This window comes from Mycteria americana, chromosome 12 (genome assembly GCF_035582795.1).
Source record: "Mycteria americana isolate JAX WOST 10 ecotype Jacksonville Zoo and Gardens chromosome 12, USCA_MyAme_1.0, whole genome shotgun sequence".
Taxonomy (NCBI): Eukaryota; Metazoa; Chordata; class Aves; order Ciconiiformes; family Ciconiidae; genus Mycteria; species Mycteria americana.
In genome coordinates this window covers 6,474,725-6,489,015 of record NC_134376.1, presented here as the reverse complement: position 1 = coordinate 6,489,015, position 14,291 = coordinate 6,474,725, and the positions used below count along the sequence as shown (strand labels likewise).

At 46.7% G+C, this 14,291-nt stretch overlaps 1 protein-coding gene across 4 annotated transcripts in view; it reads right to left on the bottom strand.

Moving 5' to 3' along the window:
* The window catches only part of MAD1L1 (mitotic arrest deficient 1 like 1), a 381,442-nt gene that overhangs the window by 1,393 nt on the left and 365,758 nt on the right, over window positions 1–14,291 (bottom strand). The window lies entirely within an intron of this gene.

The following is a 14,291-nucleotide window of genomic DNA, read 5'->3' as shown; positions in this document are numbered from 1 at the left end:
GGTTCGACCGGCCTGGGAAGAGGCTGCACGGGGGCCAGGCTGTGCCACCAGTGCAGGACCGGGGTGCCCACGTCGGGGTCACCGTCACCACCACCACCCGGGTCTCGGGTGGCAGGAGCTACGTGCAAGGGCTCTGTCTCCATGAAAACCCTTATCCCTGAAGTCATTCTGCTTCTGTAGGGGGAAGCAGACCTGTTTCTAATTAACATGACTCCTTCCCAACGAGCTGCTGATCCACCCCGCATCCCTAAAGTGTTTCTGGATGTTTAAGTCAGCCCAGCAGCGTATAGCCGAGAGCTCCAGAGAAATTATTCCAGAGATGCTCTCATGAAAATAAGGAAACTCAACATGTGGGAAGACATTACAAATCTCCTGTAACATATAAAACAAGCAAAAAAAAAAAGCAAAATGCAAGAGAAATAAGGAATTCTTGAAGCCTCTCCTGCCCCCGGAGGCACGAAAGCTGCTTGTTTATTAATAAACAGCAAAACCATCACAGCGCAAATGCTAATTTTTTCCCCTGCCATTTTCCTCTTCAAAATGCTCCCGTTCCTAATTGCTCTGCAGCTCTGCTTCCCCTCAGAGGTGCTGGGCAAAGCTGGCATCCCCCCAGGGCGGGCAGGAGCGGGGCAGACCCCCACCCCAACGTACGGATGCCAAAAGCCAGAGCGGAGCATTGCCACGTGAAGGGAAAACACGGCTTTACCTGCTAGGAGAGAAGGGAAGCGATAACTGCCAAGAGCCCTGGGGAACCTGCTTGTTTCTGGTTTCGTGTTCTCAGGAGCCCGATACATTTGATTACGAACTTTTCACGTGTGTGTCACTTCGGATTGCAAAGAGCGCAAGGTACCGAGGATGCCGCCATCGCCCCTGAGCCAGGCAGGGAATCTAAACAAGGTTTCCACGTGGAAAAGCAAATTAGCTTTTGTTTAAATCTTTTCCACTTTGGTTTGGTTGTTTTTCAGCAACTCCAAAGAATGTTCAGTGCTTTAATCCACTGGAGCTACCCGACTGGCTTTCTGCGCATCTGGTGCACCACTGGGTCAGATCAAAGAGGCTACGCAGGAAGAGGGCAGAGACGGCGGACGAAGCAGCCAGTTGGAGGCACAGGGAGGGACGTACATCCACCATCCGCGTGAGGCCAGAGGCACATGCAGCCGAGGCTGCAGCACAGCTAGGAGCCAGTACACGGGCTGGATGCTGTGAAAGCAGCACGGGTTTTGTTTTGCAAGTCCCCCCCGGATTTGGCTGATGGGAAGCGCTGGTTTCGGAGGAAGGTCCGAGTATTATGAATGCATCACTTGTGTCTCCAAAGTCAGTGGTGAAGCGGATTCATCTAAAATGGGAATTCAAGCTCTGTATGAAATACACACTGCCTCCTTCGCAGATTTAAAACACTCTTTGGGCACAGAATTAATTTTCTAAGAATTTACAAGTAAATCCATTAATTGGTTTACTAGTTTAATTAATTAAAGCAAGTTCCTTAAGAAATTTAGCATCCAGTGCCAGATCATTAGCTTGTGTTTTATGATCTTGGAAACAGAGTAACATAAATGTTTTAAATTTCCTCTCTACTTTGAGCTCACTGGCATCGCATGTGAAGGCTACATTTGAATAATTTCTTTTTTATGAGATTAATGGTAATTTCTCTCTACTATTCTTCATAACCAAAGTTTCCTCCTTCAGCAAAGGCAGAAGAATAATGTTCAGGAAAGTTATGTGAACAAATACGTGCTTCTGAGAAGACTGTTATTTCCCACTGCGTTCAACAGGACCATGGTTTCTCTCAGTTGTCAGATGGTCAAGAGAGGCACTGTCCTCCCCTCCGTGGTCTTCCTCTCCCCAGGAACTCCAAAAAACCAAAAAAACTCAAAAAGCTTCCAAGACCCAGACATCTCACCCAGGTTTCTTATGATCTCTTCTGCCACAGGAACAAGGCAAGAAGGCAGCCACTTGGAAAAAGGCAATTCTTCCTCTGCCGGGAGATGTTTACATGCTAACTTTGAGGATGGATGCACTTGCAGTTCGGTTCATTCAATCTCACACTGCTTTTAAAAAAATTTAAAAACTTGGGTTTTTTTCTGAGAGTGTTTTAAAATTGCTATCGTTACCTTTCTTATTATTTGTTTTTATTGCTTTTTTTCTTCACCCATCTGTTCATAATGTAGTATAGACTGGAATACATAGATAGATTTGTTGCTGAGTTCAACAGCAGGAGTACCTTTGCAGCATGTGCTTTACAAATAAAGTGATTATATGAAATAATAGCAGTTATGTTCCCATTAATTCACAGGATTTCTTTTCAAACGCCAGTCTGCACCCTGCCTGGTGCACCCGGCGAGGCGCAGGCAGAGAGGGAAGTGCCAGGGTGGGTGGCGTGGGAGTGGGAGTGAGCAGGGGATGCGCAGGGGTGTGCGGGAGCGAGGAGGGGGAGGACACGGAGGGGACGCTCTGCTGAACGAACGCTGCAGGGTCTGGTTGTTTCACGCCATTTTGGATCAACGCAGAACATCCCTGTGACTCCAGCTCTAAAAACCAGATTTATGAAAGATACAAAGATGAAATTTTTCTTACAGTGGTTCAAAGCTGTAAGGGCGCTCGAGTCCTCCTCTTCACAGTCATAGCTAGGATGACCTCCACTCATTTTTAATCATTTTTTAAATTAATAAAAAGTCTCAACCCTCAAAGAAAAACTCCTGGACACAATCCCTGCTAACGAGAACTTGCAGTACATACCAACTATTTACATGAGACACTCGATGTAATGCAATCGCCATTCACCCCGGTGATGCATCCCCGGAAATTCAAAGTTTACATGAAGCCAAAAGCTTTCCAAGCCCATCTAGGTAGAAAATGCCCAGCTGAGGAACCTAAACAAGTGTCATTGATCCACAGGGGGATCAGTCCATGAGTGGGAATGGGCCAAGAGAGACCAGAGCATATTCAAACCCAGCCCTAACTGCTCTGCGCCCGACACTATTGACACATCTGACTCAGAGCTACATCACTATAGTGCGTTGTTACTTTTAAAGACAAGTGTGAAAAAAAAAAAGCATCAAGATTTAGAGTCAAACCAAATAGATGGGGTCGAAGGAAAAGCTGAGCCTGTGAGTACCCCCATCAGCCGCGTCGTCAATGCATAGAGGAGTCAATGCGACAGGAGACGTTGGGGACCACCATCACACTTCGCTCCTCCTTTCCCCACTGCGCTGCGCCAGCCAAGTGCAGCGCTTCACTAGAGATGCAGATATTCCCCCTGCGCCCCCAGGTTCCCTGAGCACCGAGCAGCCCCGGATGCTGAAGCTAAGTACTATGAGAATACCATCTCACAGGTGCTCTTTACATAGACCTATATTGGTTTCTTCTAATTCATGGAAAAAATCTGCCTGGCTCACTAAACTACTGAGATTCAGGTCTACGTTATGTTTTATTCAGATCTCAAATACTTGCAAAAGGAAAGATTCCAGCTTTCGCTAAGCTCCGTTGCCAGTTCAGTCTGATTTAAGGCCTATCGGGACCTCTTCTAGAAAGGCAATGGAAATCAATCTTTGCCCCGTGTTACCGCACTCTTGGTTCTGCGGGGGGGTGGGGATGCGACTCCTGCCATAGATTTGAAGGGTGACACCCTGTGTTTCTCCTCGCAGGCTGTGCTACCCCATAGAGCAATCAGATCAGCGGGCAGACTTCACTATATTGTAAAACACGAAGAAGACAGGTCTATTTACCACATGGCGACATAAACTTGCAGTAGCTGCTCCTGGATCTGCTCGGAGAAAGGAGCCGTTAGTACAATCGTTTTTCCACAAGAATCAAGATCAGCTGCCGCCTGCCAGAAGGAAACATCATAAATCTTCCTCTTAACCCTGGAAATTGGTAAATTATTCACGGCTTTATAGTTTAGATATACATATAAAAGTCTCTCAAATAACCTCCAGCGTGGTAGAAAAGTGAGTTCTTCTCTCCGACAGGGACTATCTCAGCAAGGAGCAGACAACGCAGAAGATGCAGAGGAGCAATAGGCATTCCCAAATGTCCCTGCTGGGGGATGGACCTGAAGCTGGCCGGACCGGGCTGGTAATGCCGCAACATATGGACCATAGAGGCGACTCTATCAACTGTTGTCACTCCAACGTAACACATACAGGAATTCTGACTGCACTGGTTTTGCTGAGATGGCTCTTTGCCCTGTTGCCCTGTTGCCATGCTGCTGTTGCACAGGAAGGCTCCCTGACAGCCAAGTCCTAGCATTTACTTCTCCGCTTGTTCCACCAGCTGAGGTAGCTACATCAAAAGTGTGACGGTGTCTCCTTCGGTCATTTACAACCTAACATATGGTTCAGAAGTGCACTCTGAACCAGATACACCAATTTTTTAGGTTTTTTTATGCCCTTCCTCTTCTCTCTGACATATTTTGGTAGCTAAAAACAATGGATTCCCTAACTCTGGCTCCAAAAGTGCCATCAGCTATAAACTGGCATGCAATGTCACTTTAATTGTGCAAAGGATGCTTCTGGAAAAATACTGGTTGAGCATAAGACTCGGTGTCCTGTAGGCCTTCAGACTTTGGAATCAGATTGAAAAGAGGGTGGTTGCATGCCGCAAGGAGAAGGCTGACATGGGGATGTGGTATAATGAGAAAACATGGGGTAGAAATGCAGAAAAAGGGAGAAGAGGGCTTCAGCATTCAATACAACCTGATAATCTCATCTAGGCTCCCTTTCCCATGAAAGGTTGGACCAGATAATCTTTCAAGGTCCCTTCCAGCCTGGGCTGTTCTATGATTTCAGCTTAAAGTAGGGATATTCTACCTCTCATTTCCACACCAAGAAAGCACAACTGCCTTCGGGGGTGCGATCCACGCAGGATGTGCACTTCTGCATCTTTACACACACATGCGCAAGTGACGGAGGTGGAGTTTCCAAATGGTTTTGGTGAGCTGACAACGGTGATGGTGGAGCTTTGTGCCAGGCGCAGCAGGCAAGAGAGTTGTGGCTCAGCTTGGAACCCCAGTTCAAACACCTCCTCAAGCGTGAGGAAGGGTGAAGTCTAGGACTTTGGCGGGACTGCCAGCGTGGCTTTCCACCCCTTGGCACAGTCACAAGCCTTTGCTTTGCAGATGCCGCTCGGCCATGCTCTATGGTAGATGGTACTTTTCAAGGCTAAGATGTATTAGGGGTCAAAACGAGCAAGTGAATCATTGCCCAGTGACATTTACCCAGCGAATGTATTGTGGAGGCTCCCTCTCATCTGCTATGCTCCTTCCATAAATCACTGTCCATGTCGCGTCCCTATGCACAACTGCTCTGAGCACACACGCCAAACAGCCCCGTGTGTGCCGAGGGAAGGGGCAACACAGCTTCACATCCGAGACTCCCCGCAGAGCTTCTCCCTGCTCTGTTCGGGTGCACGGGCTCCTCTGGCAATACAGGCCATGCTGTGGCCGTGCTCTCCTCTCCCTGCCACAGTTCTTACTGCCATTTCCCTTGTCCTTGTGTTCCCCACCCCACCTTGAAGCCTATTCTGACATGGGTTACGCACGTCTCCCCACCAGATCGATTCCTTTGGCAATTTGCCTTCATCATTCGAATCCCTCAGACCTCCTCTTTGCACAGGACAGTCACTCCCTCTTCCCCAACACCTTCCCCATCAGCAGAAGTCCGCGGGGCTGGCCGTGCTGTCTGATCACCTCCCGAAACCTCCACAGCACTACCACCGTGTGCCCCACAGAGCCTCTGCCACCAAGTGCCTTGGGCACACTGGTGGTCCTGACGGCCCCTCGCCACCCTCTGACACCTTCCCCGCCGTGCCCACCGCCTACTTCAGCACCCATTAATACACATAAACCCTGTCACAGCCCAACAAATGTATATGAAAATATCTTTTAAGAAGCTGCTGGCTCTGACTTTTAAACGAGAAAATCCTTTTGTTTCTGCCTCTTGCTTCGGATGCTGAGATTTTTCGAAATGCCAAAGGCCGCCTTGCCCACATGCAGATGTTGAGGGGGGATGCAGAGATGCCGAGCGGGCTGGCACCCTCTCCCCAGCTCTGCAAAGCTGATAGATCACCACTATGGGTCACTCCGGACAGGCACACACGCAATGGAGCAGCCCACCAAGCACAGAGACAGCCAAAAAACTGGAGTGCCCAGCAAATATACAGGGAAAGCGTGTGTGTGCGTGCGCACATGTGGAAACTGCCTGCTGAAGTTATAACAACCCAAACACGAGGTTTTGAGATCTAATTGCTCAAACTTGGCTCTCTCGGGTGATGATATCATTATCAAAATCCCCCAATTGAGTTACGTCTCACCAATCAATCTCTCCTAAGCATCACGCGCTGCTCAAATACCAGGTCCCCAGGTAGCCACTAAATCACTTTAATTAGAGGCTGTTCATTTAAAATTAGAGAAATATTAAAAAAACAAAAAAACAAATTGTACCACAAGATGTGCTTAAGGCTGGAAATATTTATGAGGTTATTTAGCAAACTGTTTACTGGTTTCCTTCTTTTTTTTTTTTGTGGTCACGGGCAGGGTTCAGCTGGCCTGACAGGACGCCTGCCCAGGCTAGCTCTCGCAGGATGTGCAGCTCTTCATCAATCAAGTCACCTACCTTTCACAAATGACCATTCCTTGTCTGTAGCGAAGTTTTCCCCCCTTTCATATCTTCTTTGTAACCCAAAAGAGGAAGAGTACTTCTTTATAATAATTGCTTCTTGCCAAGACCTCTGACCTCCGTGTCGCCAGCTTGCTATATAAAGTGAATTTATGAGGCAGAGAAGGATGGATGCTTGTAAAGGGCCTTCCAGGAAATGTAATGAAAAAGCTGCTTTTAGCTGCTGAGCAAAGAAAAGCAAGCGCCTGGCAATGCCAAGAAGAAAATTGAAAGCTGGGGTGGGATAAGTGAGAAACAGCCCTGCGTGCACTGAGATTTATAGCAAACATTTCCTTTCTCTTTCTTAGTATTCAACATTGAGATGAACCACAGCCCCACGATGTCTTCTGTGCAAGAGGTCAGCTCGTATACTTCCATCTTAATCAGAACCACGACCCAGGCACTATGCACACGAGCGACAGAAGTGATGGGGTCCTGGATGCTGCACCAGCTCAGCAGCAAAGAAACACAGAGCGGGGCGTATTGCGTAGCAGTGAGTTTCTCCCTACGGCTACGTGTTTTGATCTATGCGAGCTCTCCTGCACCTGATCTAAAAAGATGAAAAATGTAAAAAAGAGCAGAGACATGTGCTGAAGCACCTGCACCCCTCTCAATGGGGAAAACTGGTTGGTGTTAATCCTGGGGGACGGTGCTCTGCGCAGTAGAGGGCAAATCAGCATCTTCTCTCAAAAGGTTTCTCCTACAGGTTAATGCCCTTTAGACTGTCAAATGCGATGCCATAAAAATAAGATCAAAGGCTTTAAAATAAGGGAAGCATATTTTTTGATTCATACTATTACTATTTTATATCTGAATATTCCTATAGAGCTTTTCATCCTGGAAGACAGGTCTTTGAACTGCTGTGATTTCACCTATCACTGAGGAGCAACCCCCAGGGTAAAATGTGACAGCTATTATCAGGGTGCATTAATGTTACTCAACAGTTCAGGACAGACAGAGACAAATATATCCAATTTAAATCACAGGCTTGAAGAACTACTGCTCAGTGTGGATTAATACCCATGCATTTTCCAAAAGTGCTTTGAGAGTTTTAAAGGACAAGTATTGAAACTAAAATTCCCTGTCTCAGCTGTAGGATGCATTCAGCCTCCCACCATTATGCTGTAACTTGAACATCAGTACTGTCAAAGAGGGGAGAGGGTAACATAAGTGATTCACCTGTAGCATCTACTTTTGCCTCCACAGATTTTGATGGGGATCTCCAAACCAACTATCAAGGAGACTCACCCTGCGGAGATTTGTTCAGGTGATACCTAGAAATGGTTCAGCTGAGTACAAGACCAGTGAGACTAAATCACAGCAGACTATTCACATCACAGAGAAAGGAAAATTGCACGGGATGTCCACTTTAAACTAATACTAGCAGCTGGCTGTAAGCCAGAGCTTGAGATCCTAAATTACAACTTTTTAACAGGCCTCAGGACTGCTAAATAATGTTCACCACCAAATATGTTTATAAACATCAACCATGAAGGAGTGTAGATGAGAGCAAGGCACAGGGCTCACAGAATTTTTCCAACCCCATCCTAAAAAAAATCCAAACTATGAAATTAAGCCTTGAAAGCCAATACCTTGTTAAAAGGCTCAGGATCTTTACAAGTCAGCGTCTTTTCTTGACATACGGGGAAGCCGTGCTGATCCCCCAGCCACAAGTATCTCGGAGCTACTGTGAAGCCCTTCAGAAAAAGCAGCCAAACATACATTATTCCAACTGCTGTCACAACCACGCGCTGCAGAGCTGGACCGCTCCAGCACCCAGGCTGCAGCTTTCCAACCATCTGTGAGGTGACCGTATTGGACTGGTCAAGCTGCAGAGTGAGTAGCTAACAAGCATTAACAACATCTAGCCCATGTGTTCTGTCTAGTAAAATGCCAACCCATCTGTCTGTAACATTAGTGACTCCATAGAAGCCATATGCAGGAGAGACATAAATTAGGGAGAGAAAAATCTCCCGTTACTTCCTCTGAAATGACTCTGCAGTTGTAGCCCGCCATGCTAGGGACTGGGTATTACTTAAGTTCTGTTTTCCCAGCCAAATCACAGCCTCACGTAGCTCTCCAGCCCTGCTGGGGCAGTTTCTGGCCTGTGCCTGGCCCCGATGAACATGGTGGCTTGGCACAAAGGCAAAAGTAGGTGCAACTCAAACCAGGTCCCAAACCTCTCTCCCAGGAGAGCCATAAACAGATGGACAACTTCAGGGAGATACCAGGAACTGGCAAATTAACCCAGTGCACAAGAATCCCTTGTTTAGACAGGCAACTCATCTCGTTAACCAGCCAAGTTGCTTATCACATTCCTCTCCATCTCCCTGGCTGGGAGGAGAGCTGGAAGCAACAGAGAAGCAGAAAACCAAGAACATGGACTTTCTGGAACATGAGAAGGAAGCACCTATGAGAGAAATGCAAAAAAAATCATCTGTGTGGGCTTTAATTAAGACGGCCTGGTTCCCAAAGCGGGGAGATACTCCACTTGTGAACTGCAGCTGTGAGCGCGAGGTCTATAAGAGAACATGAGCAGCTAAGTTTGCAAAACCCTACATCGACGAGAGACGGCTGGAACCACAGTGAATTTTGATGGCAACTTTTTGCAAGCTGCCGCGTTGCCAGGGAGATAGGCATCGGCTCCCCGGAGTGAACCACCACTCACCAACAGGCAGAACTTGCTGTAGCCTTCACCGCTCACTGAGTCACACCAGGCATGCGCCGTTCCTCTCCTTAGCTGCTTCTGTATCATGCTCCTGCCAGGGGCCTCTATTTTCCCATCTCTGGATTAGAGCAAATAAGCAGGAAAACCCAAGACTCACCCCAGCTGAAGTGCCTGTACATGACACAGGGTGGAAATAAGTCATACAGACTTCAGGACTCACCAGCTGCCAACTGGAAAAGAACCCCCTCGTTTGGGAGCTGGGCATCTAGTTTTGCAAGAGATGGAGGTCGAGTGTGCGCTGGAATGGTTAAATGAGCAGATTACATGCGCCCGTGAGGCACGTCCCACTGGAGGGACTGCTACTCTGCGATACAGCAGACACCAGCGTGTGATTAATACGTTTATTCTCCTCATCTTTTTGGTATCCTTCTGGAAGTCTTGTCATGAGCAGGGCGGACGGAAGGCTAAAGAACCGAACGAGAAGATCCTGTGACCAATAATGGCTCAAGAGATCATAAGTGATGAACTTAACGACAAGCAGACAATTAGACCTTAGATATGCGGCTGAAGGATGGGACAGTATATGGAGCATGCCTGTTCCCGGCTCATTGAGTTTGCAAGGCTTGTGGGAGAAGGAGTAACAGATGGACCTGATGGCAGATTACAGCTGAAATTCTCACCATGTTTATTCATTACCCTCTTCCAGCTCTTGTTTGTCATAGTCTGGCACCCCGGGCTAAAATGCAGGTTTAAGCCTTACATCAAGGAACTTGGTGACACAAATTAGTCACCTCTGTGCAGAGCCGGTGCTCTGCATTACAGTGCTACGGAGACCAAAGCCACCACTCGACTAGGAGCAAGAAGAACTGGTCAATAATTACCTCTTCCTATGGGACTGTGTGCCTCGCTTATAGTTATGATCTGCCAAAGTGGAATTTAAGTGTTGGCTTTGGAAATAACATTAGTTGCTGTTGCAACATCAATAACCAAATTTCACAATCTTAGCGTGAGTTGAGGAAGGTGCTTTTATTGCTCTCGCTTTTTTGCTGGCTCACATTTTCTTTGTTTTTCTTCATTTGAAATTGCTGTCATCAGCATGACTGTCAACAGGACCAAAGTGAGCCTGAGTTGTCACTACCCAGAAAGTCAAAGAAGGAAAGGAAAGTTGATTTTGAACATGCAAAATGTTCTTCTTGTGTCTTCAAGAATGCGTTTTAACCCTTAAAAGCTCACAACCCCCCTGTGGGGAAGCACATTTCTCAGACTGCGTCTATAGCCACAAGTCAAGATTTATACTGGGGGAGAAGATGTCATTATTTTAAAAATGTCACCATTCCTTTCTCAACTTCAAGACTTTTGAGTGCGTGGAGCTGGTGGTTACCAGTAGCTATATTTATGTAGTTACTCAACCAGACAGGTAGTCCATGGGCAGGAAAAACTGAAGACCAAGATAGTAAGGAAACCAGTCAACTGGCCTGTGCAGGTTGGGTATATTCTGCTTTCAAGAAATAGGCTTTTAATGGTAAACCCAGCGTGAAACAAAGACTCACAGGACTCCTCTCTCCTTGAGCAGATCTGATCTCACCGTAAGAAGGAAGCCCACAGCTGAAGAGACAGAGGTTGCAGCTAAGGAGTGAATAAGTAGGAAGATTTCAGTATTCAGTGAAAAAGGAAAAGAAATTCCACTGTACCCCTCGAGGGGACACTCAGGCCTTTGGGCTACAACGCATTTGCTGAAAGCTTCTGCTGTTGCTGCCTGTGCTGTCATTTGGCACTAACCTCCAAGTGCAAGACAGCGCTGCTGGTTCTCATGTCTGGATGAACATGCTCCTCTTCCCGTAGGGAAAAGGAGTGGTTTTCTATTTAGTGAATGCACCATGTTCGAGCAACCTCCGAGGAATCTGCCTCGGGCCCTGGCCCTTCCCATCTGACACACATCTGACTGGTTGTCTCTTCCTGCTGGTGTTCTCCCACTGATGTGCTGCCATCCGCCAGTCAGCTCCTTTCGCTGGAGGTGCAGCGGGGGGAAAAGATTTATGCAGACACCATGTATGCAATTATGAAAACAGAAGACAAGACACCCAGATATCACACAAATCGATGCATTTTTGCTGGCAGGCTTTTTGCATGATCCAGTAACAGCTGTCATGCTCCAGCCTCTCTCATCTGAGCTCTGCTACCACTTCAGCATCCTTCCACATCCTTTCAGAGGGCTTTCTTCCCTTCCCTTGTGCAGCTTGCTCCAGATGCCACAGCAAAGCAGGCAGTAGCACGGGATGCAAAGGGGAGACAGCATGATTGGTTTTCATAGCAGCATTAAAATGTAATGTTCACTTCTTTAGGCAAGATGCCGCTAATTAGCAATGACCTCGAGGCAACCAAGCTGCTCAACCAGCAATCTCTCCCACTCTCGAGCTCTTTAAAATTTGCCCTTTTCCTGTGCCAAGTCTTTCGGCAATCTTCCCGAAAGCCCACTAGCGATCTGCAGACATACACATATGTTGTCCAGCGTCTTCTGGAGAAAGGTGGTGGTGGGGAGTTGGTATGGAGCTTGGGCTTCGTATCTTCTCCAACCATGTCCCCCACCCTGCATAATGTTAAGAGAAGGAAAGGACATGCCTACAAGTTTCCCTGCCAGATCAGCTCCTGCTGTGAGCTCCACAGCCCAGGAGCCTGTTCGTCCCACATCCTCCTGTTTTTCATCACTCCACGCTTATGTTTGCTTTTGTAAATAGATTTAACCTTTCTAAAATTAACAGCAGAAGAGAACTTCTTTTGGCAGAAAATCAGCTTTAGAAAGATGGAGGAATATAACATTTTCCAAACATTTGAAAACCGCAGACTAAAGATATGTGTTAGTCTCTCCAGTGCATGCTGTTTTTGCTCATTATTCTGAATGTTAATACATTAATAGATCCTCTCCTGATTAAGGGCTGTACTAGGCTCTCTTTCTAGGAACACATATGGTTCCTTCTTGCCACAATATTGGAATAGAGAGCCAAAATATTTAAACAGTGACACTAATAAAAGATTTTATCCCCCCCATCCCGATGTAAATAACTAAGGCTGGAGCCAACCCTTAGCTCTAAATGCTTCTTATCTTTCAAGAAGTTCTTAACCAAATCTGAACATACTGGCTGCGGCCCATTTGAAGTAACTGGGCTGTCTGTGGTTACAACACCGCAGCAATAAAGCCACCGTCTAATATTCACTCACCCTGCAGGATGCTCTGCGTCCGGCTGAAAGGAGCACATACTATTTGGGCATGTAATGAAATGAGACTAGTAAAGCTAGGCGTGTGCCTGTGTGGGCTGGTTCTACCTGCAGGGCTAGGGGAAGATCCAGGACGCTGCGTGCAAGGAGCAGGAACAGTTTTCTTCCCCCACACCTGTAAGGTCCAAGTACAGCCCTGGATGAAGATAATTTTTTGGGGGGGGACTCCAAACACTTCTCTCCCAGCTGTCTGCACTTGGCAGCATTCATCCCACCTGCTGAAGGACACGGGAATTACCCAGCACACAACTCAGAAAGTATGGTGAGAAATTCTGGTAGAGGATATCAGGCTTGTCTTGAGCTGTAGGTCGATCGCCAGTGCACAATTGCCTAAAAGATCTCTTCCTCCCTTATTTTTTCCCATGCTATACCACTACCTTTCCTCTCTGCCATAGGTGCTGTACGAATCCTACCTGTCTAATGCCATCAGCTGCTAAGATCAACACCAGTTTCCACTTTGTGCTGCTTGCCACACAGCTGATCGGCCCTGTTACTGGCTAAGAGTGACACAACCCTACTGCAAGCAAACTCCTGAAATTTAAAAAACCTTTTTACATTTCAAGGAACGAGACCTGCAAGAGGAGGGGCTCCAGGTTTGTACTCCAGAAAACATTTATCACTACAGAACTGTAACATGGTGTGAAAATAAAAGCTCTCAAAACCTGCTTTCACACATTCCCCAGCGCGCCCAGAGGTGTTCCTGCTAAGATACACCTAACAATGCTCTTGAGAATTGTTTTCACAAGCTAAAAATACAAACAAAACAGCAAAAGAGTCAAGAAGTATTTCTTCAAATGCCTTGAATCTAGGCTATTTGTGCTCTAAATACGTTGTAGAAACAGTATTAATATATATTCAGATGCTACAGAAGGCCACAGGAAAAGACCTCAGCAAACAATGAGTGCCGTAATACAGAGCACGTTCTGACTAAGGTGGCAGGTTCATTTTGGATCACTGACCTCTGTCCTGCTCAACCTGTGTTTTACAGTTCAAGTTACATTTATTTGTGTATAAATAAATGTACATGAGATACTTGCATTCTTTCTTGTGTAAAAAACACAAAGCAGAAGATGCAGATGAGGAAACAAGCGGATGAGTTTCCTTGGAGGTTTCATAGACAAAGACGTTTAAACGAAGTAATTTAAAACCAGAAAGACTCTTACAAAGTGCTTCTAAGCGTTGCATTTCACTTGCTTGTTTTCAACTTCATTTGAAAAAAAGCCTCAGAGGGAACCAAACCACTTTAGCTGCTCCTTCCTCATTCCTGACGTCATCTGGAGAACTTCACCAACCTCCTTCCCTACCAGTTACACACCAAACTTTCCAGAACAAGTAAGTCTACAGCAATGAGGAGAATTAAAAACATTAGCTAGTCATTGCTCGTCACACCTCTGAAGGGTAGGGAAGCACTAGCATTACCTGAGATTGAGAGACAAGAAGAAATGGGTTTCCTACATCTGCAAGGCAACGTAGAACCGTGCAAATGACTCGGCGCTCGAGTCCCATTTGCCTCCTTTGCTGTAGAAACCAGAGCTTTCTCAAACCATGGGGCTGGAAGGGAACGTGCGCGATGTGGGATTAATAACATCTTGCAATAAATCCATCGCAAACTCCGCGTGACGGTGTAGAAAGGGGATGCCCACAATAAAGCCTGCAGCGATGCAGAGAGGCACCTGCAGCCACGGCCGCCGGCTGCG